Source organism: Bos grunniens, chromosome 1, assembly GCF_055505025.1.
Source record: "Bos grunniens cultivar Pamir isolate PY7600 chromosome 1, Bosgru_T2T1.0, whole genome shotgun sequence".
NCBI classification, from domain to species: Eukaryota; Metazoa; Chordata; class Mammalia; order Artiodactyla; family Bovidae; genus Bos; species Bos grunniens.
Window position 1 is genome coordinate 147246870 of NC_141165.1, and position 27431 is coordinate 147274300.

Consider the following 27431-nt stretch of genomic DNA (forward strand, 5'->3'; position numbering starts at 1 on the left):
GTGCATTTTATTATACTTCCCCACACCCGAAGAGTCATTAAAACATTTGTTATTACTTTAGGGGGTCTCTCTGTTCAGTACAGTTCAGTTGCTCAGTTGCGTCCAACTCTTTGTGACACCATGAACCACAGCAACGCCAGCCCTCCCTGTCCATCACCGATTCCCAGAGTCCACCCAAACCCATGTCCAGCGAGTCAGTGATGCCATCCAACCATCTCATCCTCTGTCGTCCCCTTCTCCTCCTGCCCTCAATCTTTCCCAGCATCAGGGTCTTTTCAAGTGAGTCATCTCTTCACATCAGGTGGCCAAAGTATTGGAGCTTCAGCTTCAACATCAGTCCTTCCAATGAACACCCAGGACTGATCTCCTTTAGGATGAACTGGTTGGATCTCCTTGCAGTCCAAAGGACTCTCAAGAGTCTTCTCCAACACCACAGTTCAAAAGCATCAATTCTGCACTCAGCTTTATACTCCAACTCTGACATCCATACATGACTACTGGAAAAACCATAGCTTTGACTAGACAGACCTTTGTTGGCAAAGTAATGTCTCTGGTTTTGAATATGCTGTCTAGGTTGGTCATAATTTTCCTTCCAAGGAGCAAGCGTCTTTTAATTTCATGGCTGCAATCACCATTTGCAATGATTTTGGAGATCAGAAAAATAAAAGACAGCCACTGTTTCCACTGTTTCCCCATCTATTTGCCATGAAGTGATAGCAACGGATGCCATGATCTTAGTTTTCTGAATGTTGAGCTTTAAGCCAACTTTTTCACTCTCCTCTTTCACTTTCATCAAGAGGCTTTTTAGTTCCTCTTCACTTTCTGCTGTAAGGACGATGTCACCCGCATATCTGAAGTTATTGATATTTCTCCCGGCAATCTTGATTCCAGCTTGTGCTTCCTCCAGCCCAGCGTTTCTCATGATGTACTCTGCATATAAGTTAAATAAGCAGGGTGACAATATACAGCCTTGATGTACTCCTTTCCTGATTTGGAACCAGTCTGTTGTTCCATGTCCAGTTCTAACTGTTGCTTCCTGACCTGCATACAGATTTCTCAGGAGGCAGGTCAGGTGGTCTAGTATTCCCATCTTTTTAAGAATTTTCCACAGTGTTCCACAGAGGGTCTCTATTCAACTTTAAATTAAAAAGTCAGTTATAACTTCCATTTGTTAAGAAAGTATAAAGTAAGGTTAAGACAAATATTTATTATGGTCAGGTATTTTCAATAACTTTGGGGGTTAAAATGCAGAAAACATAACAAGTCTCAGAATGAAGTTCAGTGGGGAGGAAATAGTTCCACTAAATTGATGAGAGTTCTATCACTAGTATTAGTATCACTTTTAGAAAGTATATTGCAAGCACCAATGCTAAATATGGCATTGAGGGAATTACTTTGTGATATTCAATGTAGGGCAAATGAGCCTGAAGTAACTTGGCAAATTGGAAGTGGTCAAACAGGAGATGGCAAGAGTGAATGTCAACATTCTAGGAATCAGTGAACTAAAATGGACAGAAATGGGTGAATTTAACTCAGATGACCATTATCATCTACTACTGTGGGCAGGAATCCCTTAGAGGAAATAGAGTAGCCATCACAGTAAACAAGAGAGTCCGAAATGCAGCACTTGGATGCAATCTCAAAAACAACAGAATGATCTCTGTTTGTTTTCAAGGCAAACCATTCAATATTACAGTAATCCAAGTCTATGCCCCAACCAGTAACGCTGAAGAAGCTGAAGTTTGACGATTCTATGAAGACCTACAAAACCTTTTAGAATAAAACCCCAAAAAGATGTCCTTCTCATTATAGGGGACTGGAATGCAAAAGTAGGAAGTCAAGAAACACCTGGAGTAACAGGCAAATTTGGCCTTGGAGTACAGAATGAAGCAGGGCAAGGCTAATAGAGTTTTGCCAAGAGAACGCACTGGTCATAGCAAACACCCTCTTCCAACAACACAAGAGAAGACTCTACAATGGACATCACCAAATGGCCAACACTGAAATCAGATTGATTATATTCTTTGCAGCCAAAGATGGAGAAGCTCTATACAGTCAGCAAAAACAAGACCAGGAGCTGACTGTGGCTCAGATCATGAACTCCTTACTGCCAAATTCAGACTTAAATGGAAGAAAGCAGGGAAAACCACTAGACCATTCAGGTATGATCTAAATCAAATCCCTTATGACTATACAGTGGAAGTGAGAAATAGATGTAAGGGACTAGATCTGATAAGAGTGACTGATGAACTCTGGACAGAGATTCGTGACATTATACAGGAGACAGGGATCAAGACCATCCCCAAGAAAAAGAAATGAAGAAAAGCAAAATGGCTGTCTGAGGAGGCCTTACAAATATCTGTGAAAAGAAGAGAAGTGAAAAGCAAAGGAGAAAAGGAAAGATATACCCATTTGAATGCAGAGTTCCAAAGAATAGCAAGAAGAGATAAGAAAGCCTTCCTCATTGATCAGTGCAAAGAAATAGAGGAAAATAACAGAATGGGAAAGACTAGAGATCTCTTCAACAAAATTAGAGATATCAAGGCAACATTTCATGCAAAGATGGGCTCGATAAGGACAGAAATGGTATGGACCTGATAGAAGCAGAAGATATTAAGAAGTGGCAAGAATACACAGAGAACTGTACAAAAAAGATCTTCATGACCCAGATAATCTTGATGGTGTGATCACTCACCTAGAGCCAGACATCCTGGAATGTGAAGTCAAGTGGACCTTAGGAAGCATCACTACAAAGCTAGTAGAGGTGACAGAATTCCAGTTGAGCTGTTTCAAATAGTAAAAGATGATGCTGTGAAAGTGCCGCACTCAATATGTCAGCAGATTTGGAGAACTCAGCAGTGGCCAAGGGACAGGAAAAGGTCAGTTTTCATTCCAATCCCAAAGAAAGGCAATGCCAAAGAATGTTCAACCTACCGCACAATTTCACTCATCTTACATGCTAGCAAAGTAATCCCCAAAATTCTCCAAGCCAGGCTTCAGCAATACGTGAACCATGAACTTCCAGATGTTCAAGCTGGTTTTAGAAAAGGCAGAGGAACCCAAGATCAAATTGCCAACATGCACTGGATCATGGAAAAAGGAAGAGTTCCAGAAAAACATCTATTTCTGCTTTATTGACTATGCCAAAGCCTTTGACTGTGTGGATCACAATAAACTGTGGAAAATTCTGAAAGAGATAGGAATACCAGACCCTTGAGAAACCTGCCTCTTGAGAAACCTATATGCAGGTCAGGAAGCAACAGTTAGAACTGGACATGGAACAACGGACTGGTTCCAAATTGGGAAAGGAGTACATCAAGGTTGTATATTGTCACCCTGCTTATTTAATTTATATGCAGAGTACATCATGAGAAACGCTGGGCATTGGAATCAAGATTGCCGGGAGAAATATCAGTAACCTCAGATATGCAGATGACACAACCCTTATGGCAGAAAGTGAAGAAGAACTAAATAGCCTCTTGATGAAAGTGAAAGTGGAGAGTGAAAAAGTTGGCTTAAAGCTCAACATTCAGAAAACTAAGATCATGGTATCCGTTGCTATCACTTCATGGCAAATAGATGGGGAAACAGTGGAAACAGTGACAGATTTTATTTTCTTGGGCTCCAAAATCACCGGAGATAGTGCCTGTAGCCATGAAATTAAAAGACACTTACTCCTTGGAAGGAAAGTTGTGACCAACCTAGATAGCATATTCAAAAGCAGAGACATTACTTTGCCAACAAAGGTCCATCTAGTCAAGGCTATGGTTTTTCCTGTGGTCATGTATGGATGTGAGAGCTAGACTGTGAAGAAAGCTAAGCACTGAAGAATGGATGCTTTTGAACTGTGGTGTTGGAGAAGACTCTTGAGAGTCCCTTGGACTGCAAGGAGATCTAACCAGTCCATTCTGAAGGAGATCAGTCCTGGGTGTTCATTGGAAGGACTGATGCTGAAGCTGAAGCCCCAATACTTTGGCCACCTCATGTGAAGAGCTGACTCATTGGAAAAGACCCTGATGCTGGGAAAGATTGAGGGCAGGAGGAGAAGGGGACGGCAGAGGATGAGATAGTTGGATGGCATCACCGACTCAATGGACATGGGTTTGGGTGAACTCCAGGAGTTGGTGATGGACAGGGAGGCCTGGCATGCTGCAGTCCATGGTGTCACAAAGAGTCGGACACAACTGAGCGACTGAACTGAACTAATTTATGCTTCCAATACAAGTCTCAATATATAAGTATCACTTACCTATGAAAATAGATATAATTCACTGAAATGACCTGGTTTTATGAAATAGTAATTGCATCAAAATAAAATTAGAGATATTTTTTAATGGAAAAGGATGGCTTGTCTCTGGAAGGAGGTCTTAGGAAACAACTGTTAGAAACCGGTTGATGACCTAGCAGGAATGACAGAACCAAGGAGTTATATATCCAACATGTGATCTTGGCGGGACCCCTCTAAAACACCTGCTTATAGTTAAGAAGATCCAAGTATCGCAGAAGGTAAGTGATAAATAAACATGTACTACTTTCTCTTCCATTCCACTATCTTATCACCAACAGGCAAGTTTAGTTAGATTTACTTGAATATTTCAGATATGTTCTATGCAGTTAAATTTTATTTTATAAATAAAAGTTCCCTTAATTTATGATGCCTGCTTTCTGAAAATTTCTCTTCTTACCTAATACTATATTTCATTTATGGCATAATATTCCAGTTTGGTGCAACACAGTGAAAAAAACGTATGTAAGTGATAAAATAATGTTCCACTAACATCCTCATCTGTGGGCACTTATATAATATCCTATAGTTCTAATTCCTAGAATTGCTAAATCAAGGGGTGTGCACATAAAGTATTGAATGGCTGCTCTTGTAGCATTGACAGAAGGAGAAAATATGTTTTGTCACATAGTTCCTGACTCTGGCAAGTCTTTAGCTTTCTGTCGATCAGAATGTTAAAAGAAAAAAACACACACAACTTATCTCACTGTTTTAATGTGCATTTCTTTGACTACTAATGAGATTTAGCATATCTTTATAGGTTTATTAGCTATGTCTATTTTTTTTCCTAAATAATATTACTTATTAATAGTTCTTTGCTTTTTGGAGGGGAGGGTCCGTTTCAATTCTTTCAGAGGTTCATAATGAAATATGTATAAATAAAATTATTTATTTATTTATACCACTGAACTTATTTCAAAATAACCCAGTGAGGAAGAAGAGGATGAGGAGGGGATGTGTTTACAAGAAAACAAGATAATAATAGATAATAAAGTTAGCAGTAAATTTGTAATTTCTGAGACTGGGTGACAGATACCTAGGGTTCATCACCCTTTTCTTTTTTGCATATGTTTTAATTTTTTCCATAATACTGACAGAAGTTCTTTCAAGTGTTTTGTTCCTTGTTCTCTTGTGAGGTTCATATGTAATACTTATCATAATTCTTTTCCATTATGGTTTATTACAGGATACTGAATATACTTCCCTGTGCTATACAGTAGGACTTTGCTATTTATCCATCCTATATATAATAGTTTGCATCTGCTAATTCAAACTCCCAATCCTTTCTTTCCCCATCCTTCAGCAACCACAGGTCTGTTCTGTGTCTGTTTTTGTTTTGTACAAAAGTTCATTTCTGTCATATTTTATATCCTACACATAAGTGATATCATATGGAATTGTCTTTCTGACTTAACTTCACTTAGCACGATAATCTCTAGGTCCATCCATGAAGCTGCAGATAGTATGATTTCCTTTATTTTATAGCTGGGTAATACTTCATTGTGGGCCTTCCCTGGTGGCTCAGTGGGAAAAAATCTACCTACAATGCAGGAGATGTGGGTTCTATCCTTGGGTCAGGAAGATCCCCTGGAGAAGAAAATGGCAACCCATTCTAGTATTCTTGCCTGGGAAATCCCATGCACAGAAGAGCCTGATGAGTTACAAGCCATGGGGTCACAAAAAGAGTTAGCCACGACTTAGCGACTAAACAACAATATTCCACTGTATACATATATACACCACATCCTCTTTACCTATTTGTTGATGGATATGTAGGTTGAGTCCATGTATTGGCCATTCTATAACAGTGCTGCTATGAACACAGATGTGCATGTATGTTTTCAAACTATAGTTGTCTGGATCATGTACAGTCATTGTAATTGATTTGTAAGAACACTTCGCAGAATATAGAAATTTACCTTTTGTTACAGAAACTGTAAATAATCTCTATGGACAGATAATCAACAACATTATTGAATAATCCATCTCTTCTCCCTCTGATGTGCAAAACCACCTTTATCTTAAATTCATTTCCAATTTACAGACAAGTTTATGTGACTTTCATTTTGTCCTTTTGATCTGTCTTTGCATATGCTATGTAGTTTTAATTTCTATATCTTTACATATTTCCTGAATTTTTCTGTCCGTTTTTACCTGGTGATTTTCTAAGTACCTATTATACTTACAAATATCCCTCCCTCTAAAACTGCTTCTCTAACACAGTATAGTTTGAGTTTCTCTTTGACATCAGTATGTTTTCATGTTTCTACCTGGAGTCTCATCTTTGCATTCAGATTCTGAATTCACTTGGCTAGCACATAAATGTTAATTCTTTTCTTAGTGCAAAAAATATTTATTTAGCTACTGTGAAAGGTTAAACAGCAGAAACAGAGTGGTATAACATTTGAACACTACCATTTATACCAGCTTTATTTTTAACAAATAAGCATCTGAGTAGAAATTCAATAGAGGAGTGTGTCGTAATCAGTCAGACAAAGACCTTAAAATACAATAAAGTAATATTCGTCTTAAGCATTTCAGTTTTAGTTGATTGCTCCACGGCTTCATAGGAAGATGTGACTTCTTAAAGAGAAAAAATATTTTTTATATGGCTTGATCCACTTATTAGAAATAAGTAGCAGAGAGCATCTGCGTTCACACACCAACTGTTAAACTAATCTACGTGAAGTCAGCCTCAAAGCACTTGACTGCAGCTACAGGATGTAGATGTAACAGGATCGCACAGACTAACATCTGATAGGGCCATACATTTGCCAGGTCAGAAGGAAGAAATGGAGAAGAGGGGATGTATATCCTTCTAGAATCAAAACATCAAATACCCCTGCAGTCTCTTGGAATTGTCTTGAAAAGCTCAATTCCTCCTCAATCCAGATTAACTCCCATTCTATAATAACCCTTCCCCAAACAAAAACAGGCTGCTTCATTCAATTCATACATTGTCAATTAATAAAATGTAAGAGTCACCTGAAACCACCAAAAGTGCGTTGTGATTTTTTCCCCTGAAACTGATGTCTGTATGACATGAGAAGTGCACTGTAAAATGTGAAGAAAAGGAGACATTTCTAATACACAGTATCAGAGACGTGTGAACAGGTCCCCAGGGATTTCAGTTAATTCTACCTAAAGTCTGAGCACTGCTGCTGCTGCTGCTAAGTCGCTTCAGTCGTGTCCGACTCTGTGCGACCCCATAGACGGCAGCCCACCAGGTCCCCCGTCCCTGGGATTCTCCAGGCAAGAACACTGGAGTGGGTTGCCATTTCCTTCTCCAATGCATGAAAGTGAAAAGTGAAAGTGAAGTCGCTCAGTCATGTCCGACTCTTTGCAATCCCATGGACTGCATCCTACCAGGCTCCTCCGTCCATGGGATTTTGCAGGCAAGAGTACTTGAGTGGGGTGACACTGCCTTCTCCGAAAGTCTGAGCACTACCATTCCCAGAAGCTGCTGCAGGTGCTAGAAGCCACAGGTGCACCAGAAAGAGCTCCCAATTATCTCCTGTCCAGTCCCCTTTGATATGTGACAATCTCTTTATTTTCAGAGGGGTTAAGAGAGATCTTTGGAAAAGACCCTGGTGCAGGGAAAGATTCAGAGCAGGAGAAGAAGGGGCGACAGACAATAAGATGGTTGGATGGCATCACCGACTCAATGAACTTGAGTTTGAGCAAACTCCGGGAGATAGTGGACAGGGAAGCCTGGTGAGCTGCAGTTTGCAGGGCTGCAAAGAGTCGGACACGACAGAGCAACTGAACAACAGAGATCTTTGGAAGCAAGCAGCCAGGAATTTTGTGGCCGCCTCCGGCTGGTCCCAGCAGCCAAGGCTGTCACTTTTGCAAGGTCACTGCTGAATATGCCAAGGAAGGGGCAGGGCCGGGAGGGGCAGGAAAGTGGACAGGGGAGAGAGTCGCATCCTGGACACGCAGGCTTGACATTTCCTTTCCTACTTGGTTTTCTTCTGCGTTCACAAGCACTTCCAACTCGAACAATGTGATCCAAGTTTACGCAGGAGTTAAAATAGGTCATTCCTGTTTTCAGATGTCAGAAATATTATCAACGAAATGGTGACATACTACATGCAGCCTTCCAGCTATCTGATAGCACTGAAATGTGAAGCTGAACAGGGCAGTGCCATGGGCCACTGGGCCGCTTCCCCAGCCTTGGCATCGTCATGGGGTAAAGTGGGGCTGACTTGACCATCAAGGATATTTGCAAAAGATCCAAAAAGAGGAGAAGTTACAAAGAGACTTCAAATGGAAACCAGAGCCATTTATTCTTTCAGGGCTTCCTATAGGGTCAGGTCCCATGCTTCGTTCCTGATTCCTAACTGGCTTTTCCTCCTGACCAGCTCGGCAGATGTGGAAATTTAGGTTTAGGGAAGTTAAGTCATTTTCCTGCTATTGAAGGAGTTGTGACTCAAATCCAAGGTCGGAATGACTCCAATGTCTACGCTCTGGACAATCTTATTTGGGGTTGAAAGGGAAGAGGTGGGATTGAGATGGAAGGGGAGGATGTAGAAGGGGAGAAGACACCATGTAGAGACAACGGGGCTCAGAAGTTCCTGCCCGTGAGGCTGGAGGAGGAGATGCTGCCAGGAACTGAAGGTGCAACAGATGAGACATTTCCAAACAAGCAGCCACTGTAACCCTAGCACTTCCTCGAGGAGCTAACTGCCTAGTCCAGGAGGAAACACCAGCTGAACTCCATCCGTTACTCCATTTTGCCAGAGGCAGACGAGGGAAGTGGTTAAGAATACAGACAGGGAAGGCAGAGGGCTTGAACCTCGTCCATTTCTAAGCTCCTTCCCCGCTGATACTTCATTCAAAGGGGATGATTTAGCAGTAGCTCCCTCATGGGCAGCTGCTGACTATATAAGAAGCCCTTCCAACAGTGCCCAGCTCATAGAAAGAGCTAGATAATTGTTTATTATGATTGCAAAAGCCAAGAAAGCATCTATTTTTACTTATGCCAGAAATAGAGGTGTTTATTCCAGAACTAATAAATCACAACAGTGTGACATGATTGACTGCCAAATGTCTAATGCTTGCTAGAAACAAAAACAAAAAACCTGAAATAGCTGTAGAACAGTAGTTCTCCCCGTCTTACATTTTTAAAGAGAAGCAAAGCTGAATTATTATATACTCGAAGAACTCTTTTAAAAAATGTTTAGAATACAGAACGTCTTGCATAAATCCCTCTTGATTAAAACATGCATTCTTCTCCAACACTGAGTAAATTCAATATGGAAGACACTGACCATTAGTTTCACAAATGATTCAAGAATGTGAGCCATCACTGATAAATTATAGACATAATTCATGAGATATTTGTAACAATTCACCGACTTATTCAGACACCTCATAGCCTTTGCATTTATTAATACTATTCCTCCAGTTGAATACTTGTAGGAGTGGAAAACACTTTTTTCTCTACCCTGTTAGGTTTAGTTCCTGGGTCTGTGCAAATTAAACTGACAAAAGACAGATTAATGGAGAAAAAGCATACACATTTGGTTTGGTTAACATTTTTACATGAGTTGAGGGAGACGGAGTATAAGAAGAGTTTCATAGAAGAGACAGCCCTAAAGAAATAACTAGGTCTGAGAGACTATATATCATTTTAATAAAGAGCGGTTAATTGTGGAGATATGACAAAACAAAGAAAAACAAGTTTGGGCTCGCAGGGGTAACATTTATTTATTGCCTATTTACAGTATTCAATTTCAGCCAACAACATAATCCTTACTCCAAAAACCTATGAAATGAAATATAGTATTCTGTAATTGTCGATGTGAATAGCAGATAATAATCAAAGATTAATACGGGTCTGGCTGAATGTGTTCCACAGCCCTAGGCAGGGTTCTATGGAAGTGGCACCTCACCACACACATTTTTAAATTTAAAATCAAATCTTCTTCTTTTTTGTAGCTAAAGATTCTTACCTTTGGGAACTTCATGGAATACATCTTCCCAACTTTTTTTTTTTTTAATCAGCGTGATTTTTATTCCTTTATAGATATTTTTATATTCATTTTTGGGTCTGCGGAGTCAGATAGCTAGACAGAAAACATGTTTCTTATTTGCCCAACTTATTTTTCAACCACATAAAATGAGGAGCAACTTGAACACCAAGGAGATGAAAGGAGGAAACTTTATTTACATCTGTGTAAACACGTTACCTAATTAGAGCTCCTAATGAGGGGCTCTAGAAACTGAAATCACAATTTTACTGACTTCTACATTCGAGCCCTGACTACATTTGCTTGTCAGGATTAATAGCGTCTTACAAACTTCTTTCTACAAAAGTGATCATGGAACTACTAAATAAGAGGACTGCTTGTTTGAATGACGAGGTCAGGTTTCCTTTATTTCTTTATCCTTGTTAATCTCTACAGTCCTTGCTCATCTCTTTTCCTTTAGGTCATTTACAGCTGAAGGACCACTGTGTTGAACACTACTCGAGGGCAGCAATTTAAATCATTCAATAAATACTTAAAATATTAACAAGTATTTGGCGCAAGCTCCCTCCCTACATCACTACTTTCATCCTAACCTCGGGTTGGAAATGCCAAATAAGAAAAGCACATGTCCACAATTACATAGCTCCTGATGCCCTAAACAGATTCATATATCCATTAGACACTACATTTACAAATAACTTATAATGTCAGAAGATTTAATGTTAAGGAATAAAATGCAGGATATAAAATGGAACCTACAGCATGATCTGAAAAATGCTTTAAAACGTGAAATACAACAGGCATTTACAGGTGGTAGAATTATGCATGTTTTTATATTTTCTCTAGGTTACCTACAATGGAACCTGGAAAAGGTCTTTTCATTCCAGTCCCAAAGAAGGACAATACCAAAGAATGTTCAAACTACTGGACAATTCACATGTTAGCAGGGTAATGCTCAAAATCATTCAAGCTAGGCTTCAACAGTACATGAACCAAGAACTTCCAGATGTACAAGATAGATTTAGAAAACGCAGAAGCACCGGAGACCAAACTGCCAACATCCCTTGGATCATAGAGAAAGCAAAGGAATTCCAGGAATACATCTACTTCTGCTTTATTTACTACCTTAAAGCCTTTGACTGTGCCGATCACAACAAACTGTTGGAAAATTCTTAAAGAGATGAGAATGCCAGACCACCTCATCTGCCTCCTGAGAATCCTGTACGCAGGTCAAGAACAGCAGTCAGAACTGGACGTGAAATAATAGACTTGTTCAAAATTGAGAAAGCAGTTCGTCAAGGCTGTATATTGTTGCCCTGCTTATATAACTTATATGCAGAGTACATCATGAGAAATGCCAGACTGGATGAATCACAAGCTGGAATCAAGATTGCTGGGGGAAATATCAACAACCTCAAATATGAAGATGATACTACTCTGATGGAAGAAAGTGAAGAGGAACTAAAGAGCCTTTTGATGAAGGTGAAAGAGGAGAGTGAAAAAGCTGGCTTAAAACTCAACATTCAAAAAAACTCAGATCATGGCATCCGGTCCCATCACTTCATGGAAAACAGATGAGGAAAAAGTGGAAACAGTGACAGATTTTATTTTCTTGGGCTCCAAAATCACTGTGGATAGTGACTGCAGCCATGTAATTAAAAGACATTTGCTCCTTGGAGGAAAAGCCATGACAAACCAACCAACCTAGACAGTGCATTAAAAAGCAGAGACATCACTTTGCCAACAAAGGTCTGTATAGTCAAAGCTATGGTTTTTCCAGCAGTCATGTACGGATATAAGAGTTGGACCATAAAGAAAGCTGAGCGCTGAAGAATTAATGCTTTTGAACTGTGGTGTTGGAGAAGACTCTTGAGAGTCCCTTGGACTGCAAGGAGATCAAACCAGTTAATCCTAAAGGAAAGTCAACCCTGACTGATGCTGAAGCTCCAATCCTTTGGCCACCTGATTCAAAGAACTGACTCATTAGAAAAGACCCTGATGCGGGGAAAAGACTGAGCTCAAGAGGAGAAGGGGACAGCAGAAGATGAGACAGTTAGACACCATTGCTGACTCAATGGACATGAGTTTGAGCAAACTCCAGGAGACAGTGAAGCACAGGAAAGCCTGGCCTGCCTGCAATTCAAGGGGTTGTAAAGAGTCAGACATGACTGAGCGACTGAACAAGATGACAACAACCTACAATGAAATCGTACTACTTTTCTAATTCAAAACAATCTAACATATATAATTTGAAAAAATATGATTCCCCCAAACAGTTTAAAGCTTTAAACTTCTGTACCTCTTGGTTATATTTATTATGAAAAATATATGGAAAACTGGTGTTAAAAAAAAAAGTGGATCTTTTTAAGCTTACAGACAAATTTTTTTAAGTTTAATAGTCAACCTCCAAAGGAGATTCAGATACCCTTTTACTTTTAGCTCATTCCTGCAAGCCCTGAATCCTCTAGGCATTGTCCCACAGATTAGCCTTTGCAAAGTGCAATTATTTTTGCACACAATATGAAGAAAATACATGCTTAACTTAAAGATCAATTACGCCTTGTGGGTAAAGTCTAGCCACAGACGGAAAGTCTTAAGATTTAAATAGAAAAATTGTCAAGTTAACACTATATCTAAAATCACTAAGCCTAAGTCACTGAATAAACGTGAACTCTCTTTAAAGCACTCACACCATCTACGATATCCAGGCTGATAAATATTTTACAACTACTTCCAACTTTAAAAGTTCACTCATGGAGCTTCTTCATACCATAAAATAAATACTTAACAGCAATGATCCCAGAAGTACATCAATCCCCTGTCTTTACCAACTCACAATGCTGTGGGGTAACCATTCCACAATGCTTGCATTTGGAAAACAACTATTTTATATGCCACTGGGCTTAAGTTGTCAAAAAACATCATACTTTAAATATAACTGGATAAGAATTATTGGCACACACATGGGCAGCTTTCCAAAAGAAGGGAAGAAAAAAGAAAACTTAATCCAGTGTTTCCAGGAACAGACCTCACACACACAACAAACTGTACATAATACATAATGCCTTGCTGACCTCTTTTCCTTTCAGTGGGCAGATGATATTTCAGTGAGTTCTGAGTCACATACTCTGGGTCCCAAAGGGTCCACCCAACTTGTACTCCAGCAGTGCCCACACCAAAAAAATAAAACTGAGTGCTGGACCCAGCATCACCTCACATTACTATTCCACTGAGTGATTCTCAGTATGCCTGCTAATTTTATTTACCCTGCCCCCAAAGAGTTGTCTTGATCACAAGCCTTGCCTTCCTCAAGTGGGCCAGATTTTCTTAAAGCTCCTGGCTCAGTATTTAGTTGACAGCAACCACCAAATATGAGTACATATTCAAATGGACACAGCAAAATAGAAAAGAAGAAGGAAGAAACAGGATGAAGAAGAAAGATTAGAAACCACAGGACAGGGATTAGGGCTCAGACCATTAATTTTCAAGCGATTATCAGACAACTAAGTATCATCAGATTCCAGTTTCTTCATCTAACAAGGGGGGATAGAAAGGAGGTCCTATGGATAGTATCTGCTCCATTCTTTTCCTAGACAGTCGTAAATTGATTTGGCCCTTCTACAGCTGCACTGTCCAATATGGTAGCCACCAGCCAATGTGGCTACTGACTGCATGAAATACGGCTGGTTGGACTTAAACTATATTCTATGGGTAAAATTTTGAAGACATAAAATGAAAAAAGAGTGTAATATATTTCATGAATAATTTTTATATTGACCATATATTGAAATGATATTTTACATTTATTAGGTACAATATACTAATTTGGGCTTCCCTTGTGGCTTAGCTGTTAAAGAATCTGCCTGTAATGCAGGAGACCTGGGCTCGATCCCTGGGTTGGGAAGATCCCCTGGAGAAGGGAAAGGCTACCCACTCCAGTATTCTGGCCTGGAGAATTCCATGGACTGTATAGTCCAAGGGGTTGCAAAGAGTTGGACATGACTGAGCGACTTTCACTTTCTTTCAGTGTTACGCACTACTTTTACCAGTTTCTTTTGAATTTGAGGTGGACACTAGAACATTTTAAATTATACCTGTGGTCCCGTTATACTTTTATTGAACTGCTTTGTTTTGGAGTTAGGCCTGGCAGTAAGGGAGGGCCAGAGGAATTTTGAGATGAAATGACATCAGGAAGGTATCTGAATGGAAGTTGCCATTCCCTGGTTCTTCACTATTAGGACCTGGGGCATATCATTTCCAGATAATATTTACAAATCTCTGTTTTAAAGTTTTGCTTTTGTTTTCTTATTCTACTCACCAACAATGAATCAATAGCAAACAATATTGGGCCTGAAAATAATCAATACCACTTCATTTACTCTAAGGCTAAATCTTAATTATCAGCTGTAGGATTATAGGATTGAAGCATAATCTTAAATGGATGTGTCTTCATAGAGGCACAACTGCTTTCCATTTCCTTTGAACTGAATATAAATTTAAAGTAATAATTGAGTTTCCTTCATAAAGATGATCACAATCTTCTTTTTAAAACTCATATTCAAATTTAATAGGAACAATTAAAATAAATTTGCATGGGTGAAGCATGTTTCACTGACACCTAATGAGAAACTTTTCACTGATTTTTGCAATCTGTATCAATTAATGTATTCTAAATGATCAAAGAAGCAGAGATCATTTCTATAGAGTTTGTTTACTTAGAAATACAGCAGATTATGAACCAAACCAATAAAATATTTGTAAGACTCGGGTAAGTCAAGAATGAATATTCTCAGAAAATTTTCTTGGACTTTTGCAATTAAGAGATCTTAAAGAGATGGAAATACCAGACCACCTGACCTGCCTCTTGAGAAGCCTGTATGCAGGTCAGAAAGCAACAGTTAGAACTGGACATGGAACAACAGACTGGTTCCAAATCAGGAAAGGAGTACGTCAAGGCTGTATATTGTCACCCTGCTTATTTAACTTATATGCAGAGTACATCATGAGAAACGCCGGTATGGAGGAAGCACAAGCTGGAATCAAGATTGCCAGGAGAAATATCAATAACTTCAGATATGCGGATGACACCATCCTTATAGCAAAGAGTGAAGAACTAAAAAGCCTCTTGATGAAAGTGAAAGAGGAGAGTGAAAAAGTTGGCTTAAAATTCACCATTCCGAAAACTAAGATCATGGCATCTGGTCCCATCACTTCATGGCAAATAGATGGAAACAATGGAAACAGTGACAGACTTTATTTTTGGGGGCTCCAAAATCACTGCAGATGGTGACTGCAGCCATGAAATTAAAAGATGCTTGCTTCTTGGAAGAAAAATTATGACCAACCTAGACAGCATATTAAAAATCAGAGACATTACTTTGCCAATAAAGGTCCATCTAGTCAAAGCTATGGTTTTTCCAGGAGTCATGTATGGATGTGAGAGATGGACTATAAAGAAAGCTGAGTGCCAAAGAATTAATGTTTTTGAACTGTGCTGTTGGAGAAGACTCTTGAGAGTCCCTTGGACTGCAAGGAGATCCAACCAGTCAATCTTAAAGGAAATCAGTCTTGAATATTCATTGGAAGGACTGATGTTGGAGCTGAAACTCCAATACTTTGGCCACCTAATTCGAAGAACTGACTCACTGGAAAAACCCTGATGCTGGGAAAGACTGAAGGTGGGAGGAGAAGGGGATGACAGAGGATGAGATGATTGGATGGCATCACTGACTCCATGGACGTGAGTTTGAGTGAACTCTGGAAATTGGTGATGGACAGGGAGGCCTGGTGTGCTGCAGTCCATGGGGTCACAAACAGTTGGACACGACTGAGAGACTGGACTGAGAGAATGAACTGAACTAAACCGAAACAAAAGTATCCATCTAACTGCCTATAAAATTAACTACCAATTGTTTAAAAGCAAGCAACAGTCCCTAACTCTGAAATCCAGAGCCAACTAAAGGCACAAGCTTTTCAGACTGGGCTTAAACCATGGCCAGTATTTAAGAACAATATTTGCAGATATATGAAAGCAGAACAAATTTCAGAATACTATATATCTGTTGAGGAAATTTTAAATAATAAAGTTTTAAAATAAAGTTTCTCAACTTAGATAAACTATGTGACCATTATAAAACTATTCAGAAATTAAAAAAACAAGACTTTCTTAATTTTCAAATTCCAGCTAATATAGTTCACACAAATTTTCAAACTTTCATGGTATAAATTATTACTCATTCTTTTTATGGGGGAAAAATATAATTTCAAGGGTGATGGGAGATTTATGTATGTATTTAAAACACATATTGGCTCCTCTTTCTGATTCTCATGATTAACCAACAACTATTTCAGATACTACAAATTGTCAACTATATTTCAGAAGGCAGTCTCTTAAGTGATGAGACAAAATATTTTCTTTGCTAGACCCTCTAAAAATAAAAGGAAAACCAAGATGTAAGATGATCAAACTTGAACTAAGCTTTTAACTACTTAAAGAGAACCAAGGGTTCAGAAAGAAATAATGCAGAAAATGAAACCAAGAGTAGTTTTTGAGAAACCAGGATATTTTAGACATTTCCTTAAGACAGAACCATGTACAACATGTCAAACTATGAGGATGCAATTTAAATAAACCTTGAAGTGCTGGTAAAATGCCTGCTCTGTGTGTGCGTGTGTGTGTGTGTGCACGCTCAGTTGTGTCTGACTCTTTGTGACTCCAGGGACTATAGTCCACCAAGCACCTCTGTCCATGGAATTTTCCAGGCAAGAATACTGGAGTGGGTTGCCATTGCCTCCTCCAGGGGATCTTCCCCATCCAGGGATCAAACTTGCATCTCTGCAGTCTTCTGCATTGGCAGGCAGGTTCTTTTCCACTAGCACCACCTGTTAAGCCCATGCCCATATCAGGCATACTTAAAAAAATAGAACAAAATACCTCACCACTTAGCTGTCATTGAAAATGGCATTGGCATGTAGATTCTTTACCATTGCACCAACTGAGAAGCCCCAAAATGTCTGAAGGTGAAGTGAAAGTCGCTCAGTTGTGTCTGACTCTTTTGCAATCCCATGGACTGTAGTCCATGGAATTCTCCAGGCCAGAATACTGGAATGAGTAGCCCTTCCCTTCTCCAGGGGATTGGGATCTTCCTGACTCAGGAATTGAACCGGGGTCTCTTGCACTGCTGGTGGATTCTTTACCAGCTGAGCTACCAAAAGCCCAGAAGTCAATCACAAACGCCCTGAGAAAATCTGAAATAGAGACAAAACATCCTGCATTAAACTTTCCCCTCATCTGCTAACAAGAATCAATCAACTGCCTGGGTCAGCATTTCACGTTACATTTCTGAGATGACTAAGCAAACCAGCAACGGAGGTTACGTTTTAAGGTTTCTTAAAAAGCATAAACAATTTAACAATGGCAATAAACCCTGAGGATATTTTAAGCAAAGTCTTTTTCTCTTCTCCAGGAAAAGAAAAACAAAACTTAAGCTAAAATATTTTTCTCTTCATTGGCTATTTATGAAGGCAATAAATACAACTAAGAACATACACACAAAAAATACTCCCAAGAAGCTGAATACTTCCCATCTGTATCCTTTTACAGCACCACCCAGAAAATTCACAAAGATACAAATTTGACCTTTGTCCAGGCTCATGAAAGTGAAGTGAAATATTCAAATGGCAAATACAGACTAGGAAAGGAATTTCTTGGGAACTGGGTGGGTCTGCTTCCTACCTTGTTTATTTAAGAAAGTCTTTTCCTGTTCATTATCTTTGTCCAGGATGTCTGGAATGGCCCTGTTGACTAATTACTCAGTCCCAAGTTCCAGGGACTTGCACTGTTTAAAGGTAACTCTACCTTAAGGTAGCTTTTGCTTCTACTGTTTGAGCCATCTAGTCACATGGTCACCCTCTGAGAATTCCCTCCCCGCATACTTCACTGAACAAGTATGCAGTGATTCCAAAATTACAGTTTTGTCACAAATATACTCTCTTGAAACTGGAGCCTTTCACAATTCCTCACACCAACAGAAATACACAAGCTGCCTTCCTATTCAATCATCTTATCAATTAGCCAAGACTCTGCCCTGCACAAAACAACTACAGGGTTTTAAAATTTAGTTCACTTTTACTGGATTGAAATTTTCTGGATTCCATGGTGTAAGAGGATTTAACACCTGGACACAAAACATTAAAAACAACCCTGAGAAAACCCTGGTAAAACACAAAGTTAATCATAATGACCTCAATTAGATTTTCAGTGCCTGTCAAGTTAGTAGCATATAGTGATATTGGCTTCAAGCCCTTGAACTTGAAAAGTACAATTCCTTAAGAGAGTAGAAATAATAGAATTTCAATTTTTTTCTTAAAGGGCCAATTTTGATCCTAGTTCACACTAATGTAAAAGGCAAGTATTAGCAGTAAAATGGCAAAAAAAAAAAGAAGCAAACTGCAAAAAGCCAAATTATAATGAAATTTTCATTTTGATGGTCGCTCAATTTCACTCCAATACACAATGTCGTCTCTTCAAATTTCACTATCTTGATCAAAGAAAATCATTTCTAAGCACCTTCAACTGAAAATGTCCCAGTCAATCAGAGGATTGATGAAATATTTCAACAACAGGCATTGTTTTCCCTGGGTCAACTGAATGTCTGAAATAAAGAGTAGCAAATGAAGTTACTGACAGCATTTCATATCCTTTTCACAATAAAATGTTTTAGAAAGATTGAAAGAGTAAATCTTATTTAAAAGGCTTAATTTTTTTTTGTAGACTTGTAGTTAGGTGTCATTCACAACTTTTTTAAACATAAGAGAAGCTAGCTGTCAAGAGTCAAACATAATTATCACTACAGTATAAAATCCCAGAGTCTTCCTTTAGAAAATTTGTCAAGTATTTAGTAAACACTAGATGTAAGGCACTGCAGTGAGTTATGAAACAAATTACAGAAATAGTTTGTGATCAAGTTTAACATTAACTTCTCTGCCCCACTATTCTATTTTTAATATCTAACCACCAAAGTACATCCTTGTTCCTGGTTATGGTTTTACACCAAAGTGAATAAATAGTTCTTTCCTCCAGATATCTAAGTTTACATTTGGGTCAGAGAACTTTCCTGATAATACCACATAAAATATCACATTCATGGCAGATTTCCACCTAGCATTCACCGATGATATCCTTGACCAATTTAATTTTTTCCAAGTTTTCTACTACTTTTTATTCTTCCATTGCTATTTATTCTGTCTACCCCTCATTATACTGTAAACTCCCATGAGGGGAGGGACCTCAAAAATACTGGTTAAATGAAGGAGTGAATTTTCCTTTTCTGGCTGTGCTCATAAAAACCTAAGTTTCTATGCATGAAAATACACTAGTAACTTCTCTATAAAATCTGATTTTAATTTTAAGTTGCTCATTCATCTAATATGTATCAGAATAAATTATTCCTAGAATGGTTAGTCTACATATTTGCAAGTTTCTGTGAAAGTTTCTTAAAAACTCATCACTTACATCTTCAAACCAATACACTGCAATGACAAAACTATTCGCCTAAAAAAAAAACAAGAAATTAAGAGCTTCAGCATGAGAAATATTAGCTCTCAAATATAGCTTTTCCTATAAGTTTTTTATGTTAGTCACTGAAGAGTTAAGCAAAGATTTCAAAAAGTTTGTATCAGTTTTAAAGGCTCAATCTCCAAAGTAGATAAGGATTTTTTTTGAAAGATGAAAAAAATCAATATGTTTACTACAGCAGTTATCTATCATGTGTGCCTATTAATTCCATTACAAAACAAAACAATAATTGTGCTTTTGAAGAGCCGTCCCATTGATAAGAACAAATACAAAAAGTCCTTTTTTGGACTAACCAAACCTCAACCAGGACTACTATTTTCTTCATTTTTGACGAAAGTAAAGACTACGTTGTCCTGTTAATTTCATCGTAATCCAGTCATATGCAGACGGGAGAAACAACAAATGAGTTAGTGGTCACTTGAGGGTAAGAGGTCAGGCCTAAAGTAGACAAATGTATCTCAAGGGTAACCTCTTGTCTGTATTCCCATAAAATGTCACTCTGGGGTCAAAATATATCAATCTTTTAAGCTTTGAAATTTAACAAATCAGCAAGAGTAACAACACATTTTCTTCACTTTATGCAAATGACTTTTCCTGATAGAATATAGATTTCTTATTCTTATAAGCATCCTTCCCAAGAATACTGGAGTAGGGGGATTTTCCCAACTCAGGAATCAAACCAGGGTCTCCTGGATTGCAGGCGAATTCTTTACCAGCTGAGCTACCAGGGAAGCAAGGATGAAAAGTAATTTACCAGTCTTGATCACCAAGGATACCTTAAACATTCTTTAGTAAGGATACAGTGTAGATTTCTATGGAAGCAAAATGAAAACATAGGAACATACTATTAGATTCTCCATGGAAGAGACTCAAGCAAAGAACAATTTCGTATCAATAAAATAAATCATTAAAAAATTTTTTTCTTGATCAAATTTCTCAGCTAAATGCCATCTCAACTAGGGAGGAAAAAATAAATCGTGAGAGAAAGACCACCTGGAAACGAGAAGATACAAACACCGGGGTTCATCACTAATAAGACCTTAAGAATTCTACTATTTGCTCATCTATAAAACAAGCTTGTTGTTCTTTTCCCTTTTCTGAAAAGTTCACCTTGCTTACTCTCTCCCCCTGCTCACAGACCCTGTTTATGTGGTTGTGGTACTTTCATTCCTTACTGTATCTACTCTTGAGAAGCATGTTTATTTCAAACATAGCTACAATAACTGCATAGTCCTACTTGAACCCACTTTTTTGATCCAGCGGGGCAGTGATAAAAGAAATACATGAATTGTAGTGACAAGAAAAAAAAACCATATAAACTCATTTGGACTTCACTTATTGATTCTTCAATACGTTGATCATACCCTAACCACAGTATCACCAATTTGGGGTATCCTTAAATATCTTCAGCCTAATTTTGAAACTGGGATTGCAAACCTTTCATTTTATAATGAGCAGAGTGTGCTGATTTAAAAAGTATGCTTTTAATTAAGCAGTAGGTCACTACTAAGTTTTATAGTAGATCACTATAGAATTTATCATCATTTAGCTATTAATATCCGGAGAAGGCAATGGCACCCCACTCCAGTACTCTTGCCTGGAAAATCCCATGGACAGGGAAGCCTGGTAGGCTGCAGTCCATGGTGTCGCTAAGAGTCGGACACGACTGGAGCGACTTCAATTTCACTTTTCACTTTCATGCAGTGGAGAAGGAAATGGCACCCCACTCCAGTGGTCTTGCCTGGAGAATCCGAGGGACGGGGGAGCCTGGTGGGCTGCGGTCTATGGGGTCACACAGAGTCGGACACGACTGAAGCAACTTAGCAGGCTTCCCTGGTGGCTCAGAAAGTAAAGACTCTGCCTGCAATGCAGGTGGGTTTGACTGCCTGGGTCGGGAAGATCCCCTGGAGAAGGGAATGTCTACCCACTTCACTCTTCTTGCCAGGAGAATTTCGTGGACCAAGGAGCCTTGTGGGCTACAGTCCATGAGGTCACAAAGAGTCGGACAAGACCGAGTGACAAAGATAGAGAGATATTAACATAATTCATTTTATTTTGAAAGTTGGTTTCTTCCAGAAGTGTTGCCATCTCAGGCAGTCTTGCTTTTAGGTTTCCTTGTCCTCTGGTGAAAATTATTTAAAGCTTCCAGTCTAGGTAGGACCAAAATTCTTTTGCTAGCATCTGATATCTTCCTTGGCCAAACTGGTTTATTCATTTTCTAGAGAAGGTTATGCTGAGAATTAAACCAAGTTATTCAAAGCTCTCTGCACACAGCGGACAGTCAACTAACAGCTGAGTTAATAATCAAGCCAGAATATAAACTCACTCAATTTCAGACATGTGTAGCTAGCTGCCAGGGTGCACACATTTAAAGTAGGTCTTACTCATTTGTGTAACAACTGCTTATGTTTTTTACATATTTCTGTACTGTTCAAGTTTTTCTGTAAGCATGAATTGTTTTAGGGCTTTTCAAAAAAGCCAACTAAAACACAAAATAAATATGAATATTTAATAAGTTTGTATATGTTTTAATTTTATTTGTCATACAAATTTTATCTCCAATGTCTTTTTTAAAATTTAAATCAAATTCATTCATTCTTCTCATGAACAAAGTGCCAAGTTCCTATACAGTCTTAACTGGTTGGTAAGTGCATTGGTCAGTAGGTGAAACATCATATAAATTTTTTTTTTAACTTTCAACAATACATAGGATTAAATGTATTTATTTTACATCATCATCAACATCATAAACAATAATTGTAACTAACATGTGCTTATAAGATGCTATCATGTTATATATTAACTCTTTAACTATAAACATTAACGCTTTCACTGTTTCAAGCATTTTACGTACATATTAACTCAATCTTCAACAACCATAAGTATTATCCCCATTTTGCAGAGGAACAAACTGAAGTATGAGTTAGCTCACAGTCAACAGCTTGACCAATGTGGAATGCTGCCTTCCTAGGAAACATGAAAAATTCCACTACTAAGTTTCTGACCTGACATCCTACTGGTTATCAAAATCAAGGCTATAAATGTAGGAACGATTACACTACTTTCCATAGAGCTGGCTTTTAAAAGCCTCTCATTTTGCTCATTTCAACCACTATCTTCTTCCATAAAATACTATAATCCTAGAAATGCTCAAGCTAAATCTGTATTTCATGCTTCGTCCAAATGTAGCCACACAAAATAAGTCTAAGTAAAATAGCCTCTTAGTTCCCATCTCAGCTAAGAATACATACATGAAACTGAATCCTCTGTACCCCATTCTAACTATTCAGAATCCCTTTTTCATAGATCTATTAGTTCATAAACACATCCAGGCTGTCTTTTTTTCCCTAATGAATTACTTTATTCCTAGAGCAGTCCATTCGAATCCAGTTTATGGTACATGTCTACTTCTAAAAAGCTAACAGTAAGCATATCTATTCACCTTTAACCTGAAGAGGAAAATTCATGAGATCTTTTTTCAAAGGAAAACATCAGTGTCTTCACCGAAATGGTTGTTTCTTAAAGCATCCACATTAAACTGAAAAAATAGTTACATAACATTTTCCCCTTCATCCTGGTTTTCATTTCCAAATTCAGTTTGAGGATTCAGGTACTATTTGCTTTCCTTTTACTAACAAATACAAGGAAAATGAAGAAATATACATTTTTCTGGCTTAAGCTTGCTACTCATTCAGGAGGGCGGGGGGTCTGTTCATTCCATCACTTTGGCCTCCTCCGCCTGCCAGCCTGTCTTCCTCCAGCCACTGAAGAGGGTGTATCTGGATACGAACCATTAAGTCACAGGGTGACAGCGTCCCCAAGGATTTGCAGAAGCTGGTGTGAGTATCAATTCCCACCCCATCCATATGGAAGAATGTATAGAGGAATACTTCCACAAGTATGTGAGGTCCTACTATGAAAAGAAAACCATTTCATAGTCAAGTGGAACATGAAGGTAGAAAAGCACCAGGAAAAGAATCAAAAACCAAAAGGAACATTTTCCCCATGCTCCTTGCTGCTGTCCAGTGAATCAGTTTTTTCATCGGGTACCCACTTCTTCAGTCAAGGTTCTAATGAAGATGCTGCATCAGAGCTCTTGGCCCCTCAATCCTTATTTGGAATTTGCTATTCCTCTCCAGGGCCTCCCTCGTGGCTCAGGAGTAAAGAATCTGCCTGCCAAGGCAGGAGACCTGGGTTCGATCCCTGGGTCAGGAAGAGCCCGGGGAGAAGGAGATGGCAACCCACTGCAGTACTCTTGCCTGGGAAATCCCCCGGACAGAGGAGCCTGGTGTGCCACAGTCCATGGGGTGGCAAAGAGTCGGACATGATTTAGCGTCTGAGCGGGCACTCCTCTCCAGAGTGTATCCTACACCTTTGCCATCCATCTCACCATCTGTCACAGTTCATGAGCATACATGTAGGATGATTTGTTTATCCTCTGTCTTGCCCACTAGACTGGAAGCTTCCTGAAGAAGTGATGGTTTTTGTTCACCAGGCTATCTTCAGAGGTACAGACCAGAGCTTGGCCCCAAGAGACTCAACTTAAAATGGCCCTAATGAATAAATAGGGACACAAGGAAAATTAAATCCCACACTGGCTCTGCCCACATCCTCAGGGGTATGTGCTCGCGAGACAGGTATGTAAACAGATACTATAAATGCAAAGACTCAAACTCCCCTCCCCAAACCTAAGATACAAATCTGGCTGGAAAGGAATCATTAGGAAATTCTCGAGGATTATCTCATCCCATGGTTCCTTTATTCCTTATATACAGATGTTTATACTGTTAATATTTTACTCAGTATACCACTTAATCAGTACTTTCCTCTTGGTACTTAGCATTTTCTGTTTTCTTTTATAATCATGTGCCTGTCTTATTTACTCTGCAAACTTCCTGGGAACAGGAGAATACAGTATGCAAGTCAAAGTAAACCTTACATCCTAGAGCTTTATTTATAAAGTACATGTATAAGGTTTACCTTTGCATTTGTAACTGATACAACTAGGCAGAGATTAGAGAACTATAAAGTAATACATATCCCCACCTAGATCAAATGTGCAGAAAGAGACTGTAGATTTCTACTGAATTTTACCATACTCTTCAATGGTAGTTTAACAGCCACAGGAAAAGTATGTAATAGCTCTGCTTATTTCAAGAATGACTGACACCTTCATCTTCATACAAATATCTGCACAGAAGTCTCTAGTACACCATAAACATAAAACACCATAAACATAAAACAGAGGCCCTCTAGCAAAAGGGAGAAAGCCTTTTTCATGAGGATTACCTCCGCATTTTTCTTTTTTTTCTTTTCCATATGGTTTATTACAAGGTATTGAACATAATTTCCTGTGCTACACTGTAGGACCTGTTATTTATCCATCCGGGTATATAAGAGGTTGCACCTGCCAGTCCCAAACTCCCAATCCAATCCCCACCTTCCCCTTAACCCTTAGCAATCACATCTGTTCTCTATGTATAGTCTGTCTTATTTTCCTTCAGACCACTGGACCACATCCTTTCTTTTCAATCATTCCTAATTTAACCTTGTGATCTATTTAGTTGTATGTTTCTCTTTATTTCCCCAGTCAGAACCAGGGATCATTATTCTGTCTGGAGTACTTCTCTGCTGTACTAATGGCCTCCCAAGTGCCCATCAGGTACCTCTGCTCAACAGGGTGACAAGACAGCTGCTTGGGTGCCCTATGGTTATCATGGCTTCCCACTGGTCAGCCAGAAACGGTGACTCCTTATAGCTCACCATCAAATCTGAGCTTCACGACTGTGACCCCAGGCATCCACCATTAGGGCTGTTCTGACCAGTGTGAGTAGGTATCTATAATCTCTGAATTAGCACCACAATCAAAGCAGATACTTGTGAATTAGGTTAAACCCCACAATACTGGAAAATAAAATTTAAGAGGAAGCCAGCTGAAATAAATGTCAGGGCCTTTTTAACTCATTCTCTGTCACTGTACCAGGGGAAATCATCAGCTCCGGTAATGATGCTTTTCCCAGAGGCCGAGCCCGCCCCCCATCCTGTGATCATTGCCCTTATTCATTTCTTGTCTCAAGTCATCTGCAGCAGACCTATTTTTTAAGCCCTACAAAAGACAGTCAAGTCATAATTAACATCTTTTCAGTGGACAGTGACTTAGCTCCAGAAATCCCCTCAAACCTCATCAGAGTGAACTGCCTACCTTAACGCTTTGCAAAATGAATTAATATGCATCTCACCTCCACCCTTTGAAGGAGGTGACAGTAACCAGTGAAAATGTCCAAAAAGATGGAAGAGCAAAAACTGTAATCAAACAGGCTGAAAAAGAAATCTGAATCATATTTGCCTCTTTCACACAAAAAAATATACTGCTCAAAAAACTTAAACATCTACTTTTTGACAAAAGCTTATAAAGGCTTTTAATTACTTAATTTGTGTCTTTCAACGTGTAATAAAACAATGAGAAAACAAATAACTGTAGGAGTAAATTTTAAGTAATGGAAAAAGCCTAGCTCCCTTAATTAAACGCATTTTTAAAAACCGAATAACCAAATTCTTCAACTCTTAAAACAATCTGCCTTAACGAGCCCCAAGGTGATTCTTGAGCCACTCATAGGTAAAAGAAGAGGAAAAAGTTCAATGACCTTGTAAATTAGGGACTAAAACGCTGTCCGGGTGTGAGAGTCAGTACGGTCTCAGTGGAATTACAGGAAAACATCTGTCCAGAAATTGTTTTTTGGGGGGAAATTACCATGAGGAAGGGGAAAAGTTGGAGGTAAAAACGGGGAAGGGAGGTGACGAATGGTAAAATACCGAATGGGAACCCAAACGATGCAAAATTACGACCTTTTTTGCCCCAGCTGTCAAGCAAACAACTTCTAAGCATCTTCAGATAAAAAGGAAAACAGTGATTTGGCACAGGCGTCAGCTGAATGTTGGGAGAGTTGGATGAATGGGGCAGACTTGTTATATACACCTAGTGGTGGGTGGATTTCCCAGGCTGCAGCCTCCACAGCTTTTCTTTGCTGCACTGCAGAGGCGCCATCTTCTCCGTCTTAATCTTCGCTCAATTTCCAGCCTTTTATCTGCACCCTAAAAAAAAAAATGACCCCGAGGACCCTCCCCAGCAGCCCGCGCCCCCCGGGGGGAACTAAATCACAGTGCCCAGCGCTGCCAGGGAAGTGGCCGCGCCTCGATCTGACAAACGCCTCCTTTGATGCACAGGAGGGGAGAACTCGTGCAGCCCCGCCACCCGCCCCTGCCCTTTCCAGACGCACGCCGCACTCTCCGCGTATTTTTCCCCCAAGGACTTTGCAACCGAGAAAAGAATGAGCCAGCCTGGGAGGTGATGGGGAGAAGGAGGGAAGATGAGGGGTTCCGAGACGCCGCCAGCGCGTCCCTCAGCAGCGCCCCAGCCCCCTCCGGGACGGACTCGCAGCGCGGGGAAGGGAGTCAGGCGGGACGCTCGGTGGCGCACAGACCACCGCGCCCCGGGGCTGGCGAGGGCGGAGTGTCGCGGCTTTTGTTCCCGGGGATCTTCTCCCTCTCCGGGTGAATCCGAGGGTGCGCGCGAACGCCCTAGATGTCTAGGCTTGGA

General features: G+C 39.4%; 1 protein-coding gene across 8 annotated transcripts in view; it reads right to left on the reverse strand.

Moving 5' to 3' along the window:
* Nucleotides 1–27431, reverse strand: part of APP (amyloid beta precursor protein) — a 311691-nt gene that overhangs the window by 283274 nt on the left and 986 nt on the right. The gene's annotated exons all lie outside the window — the stretch shown is intronic.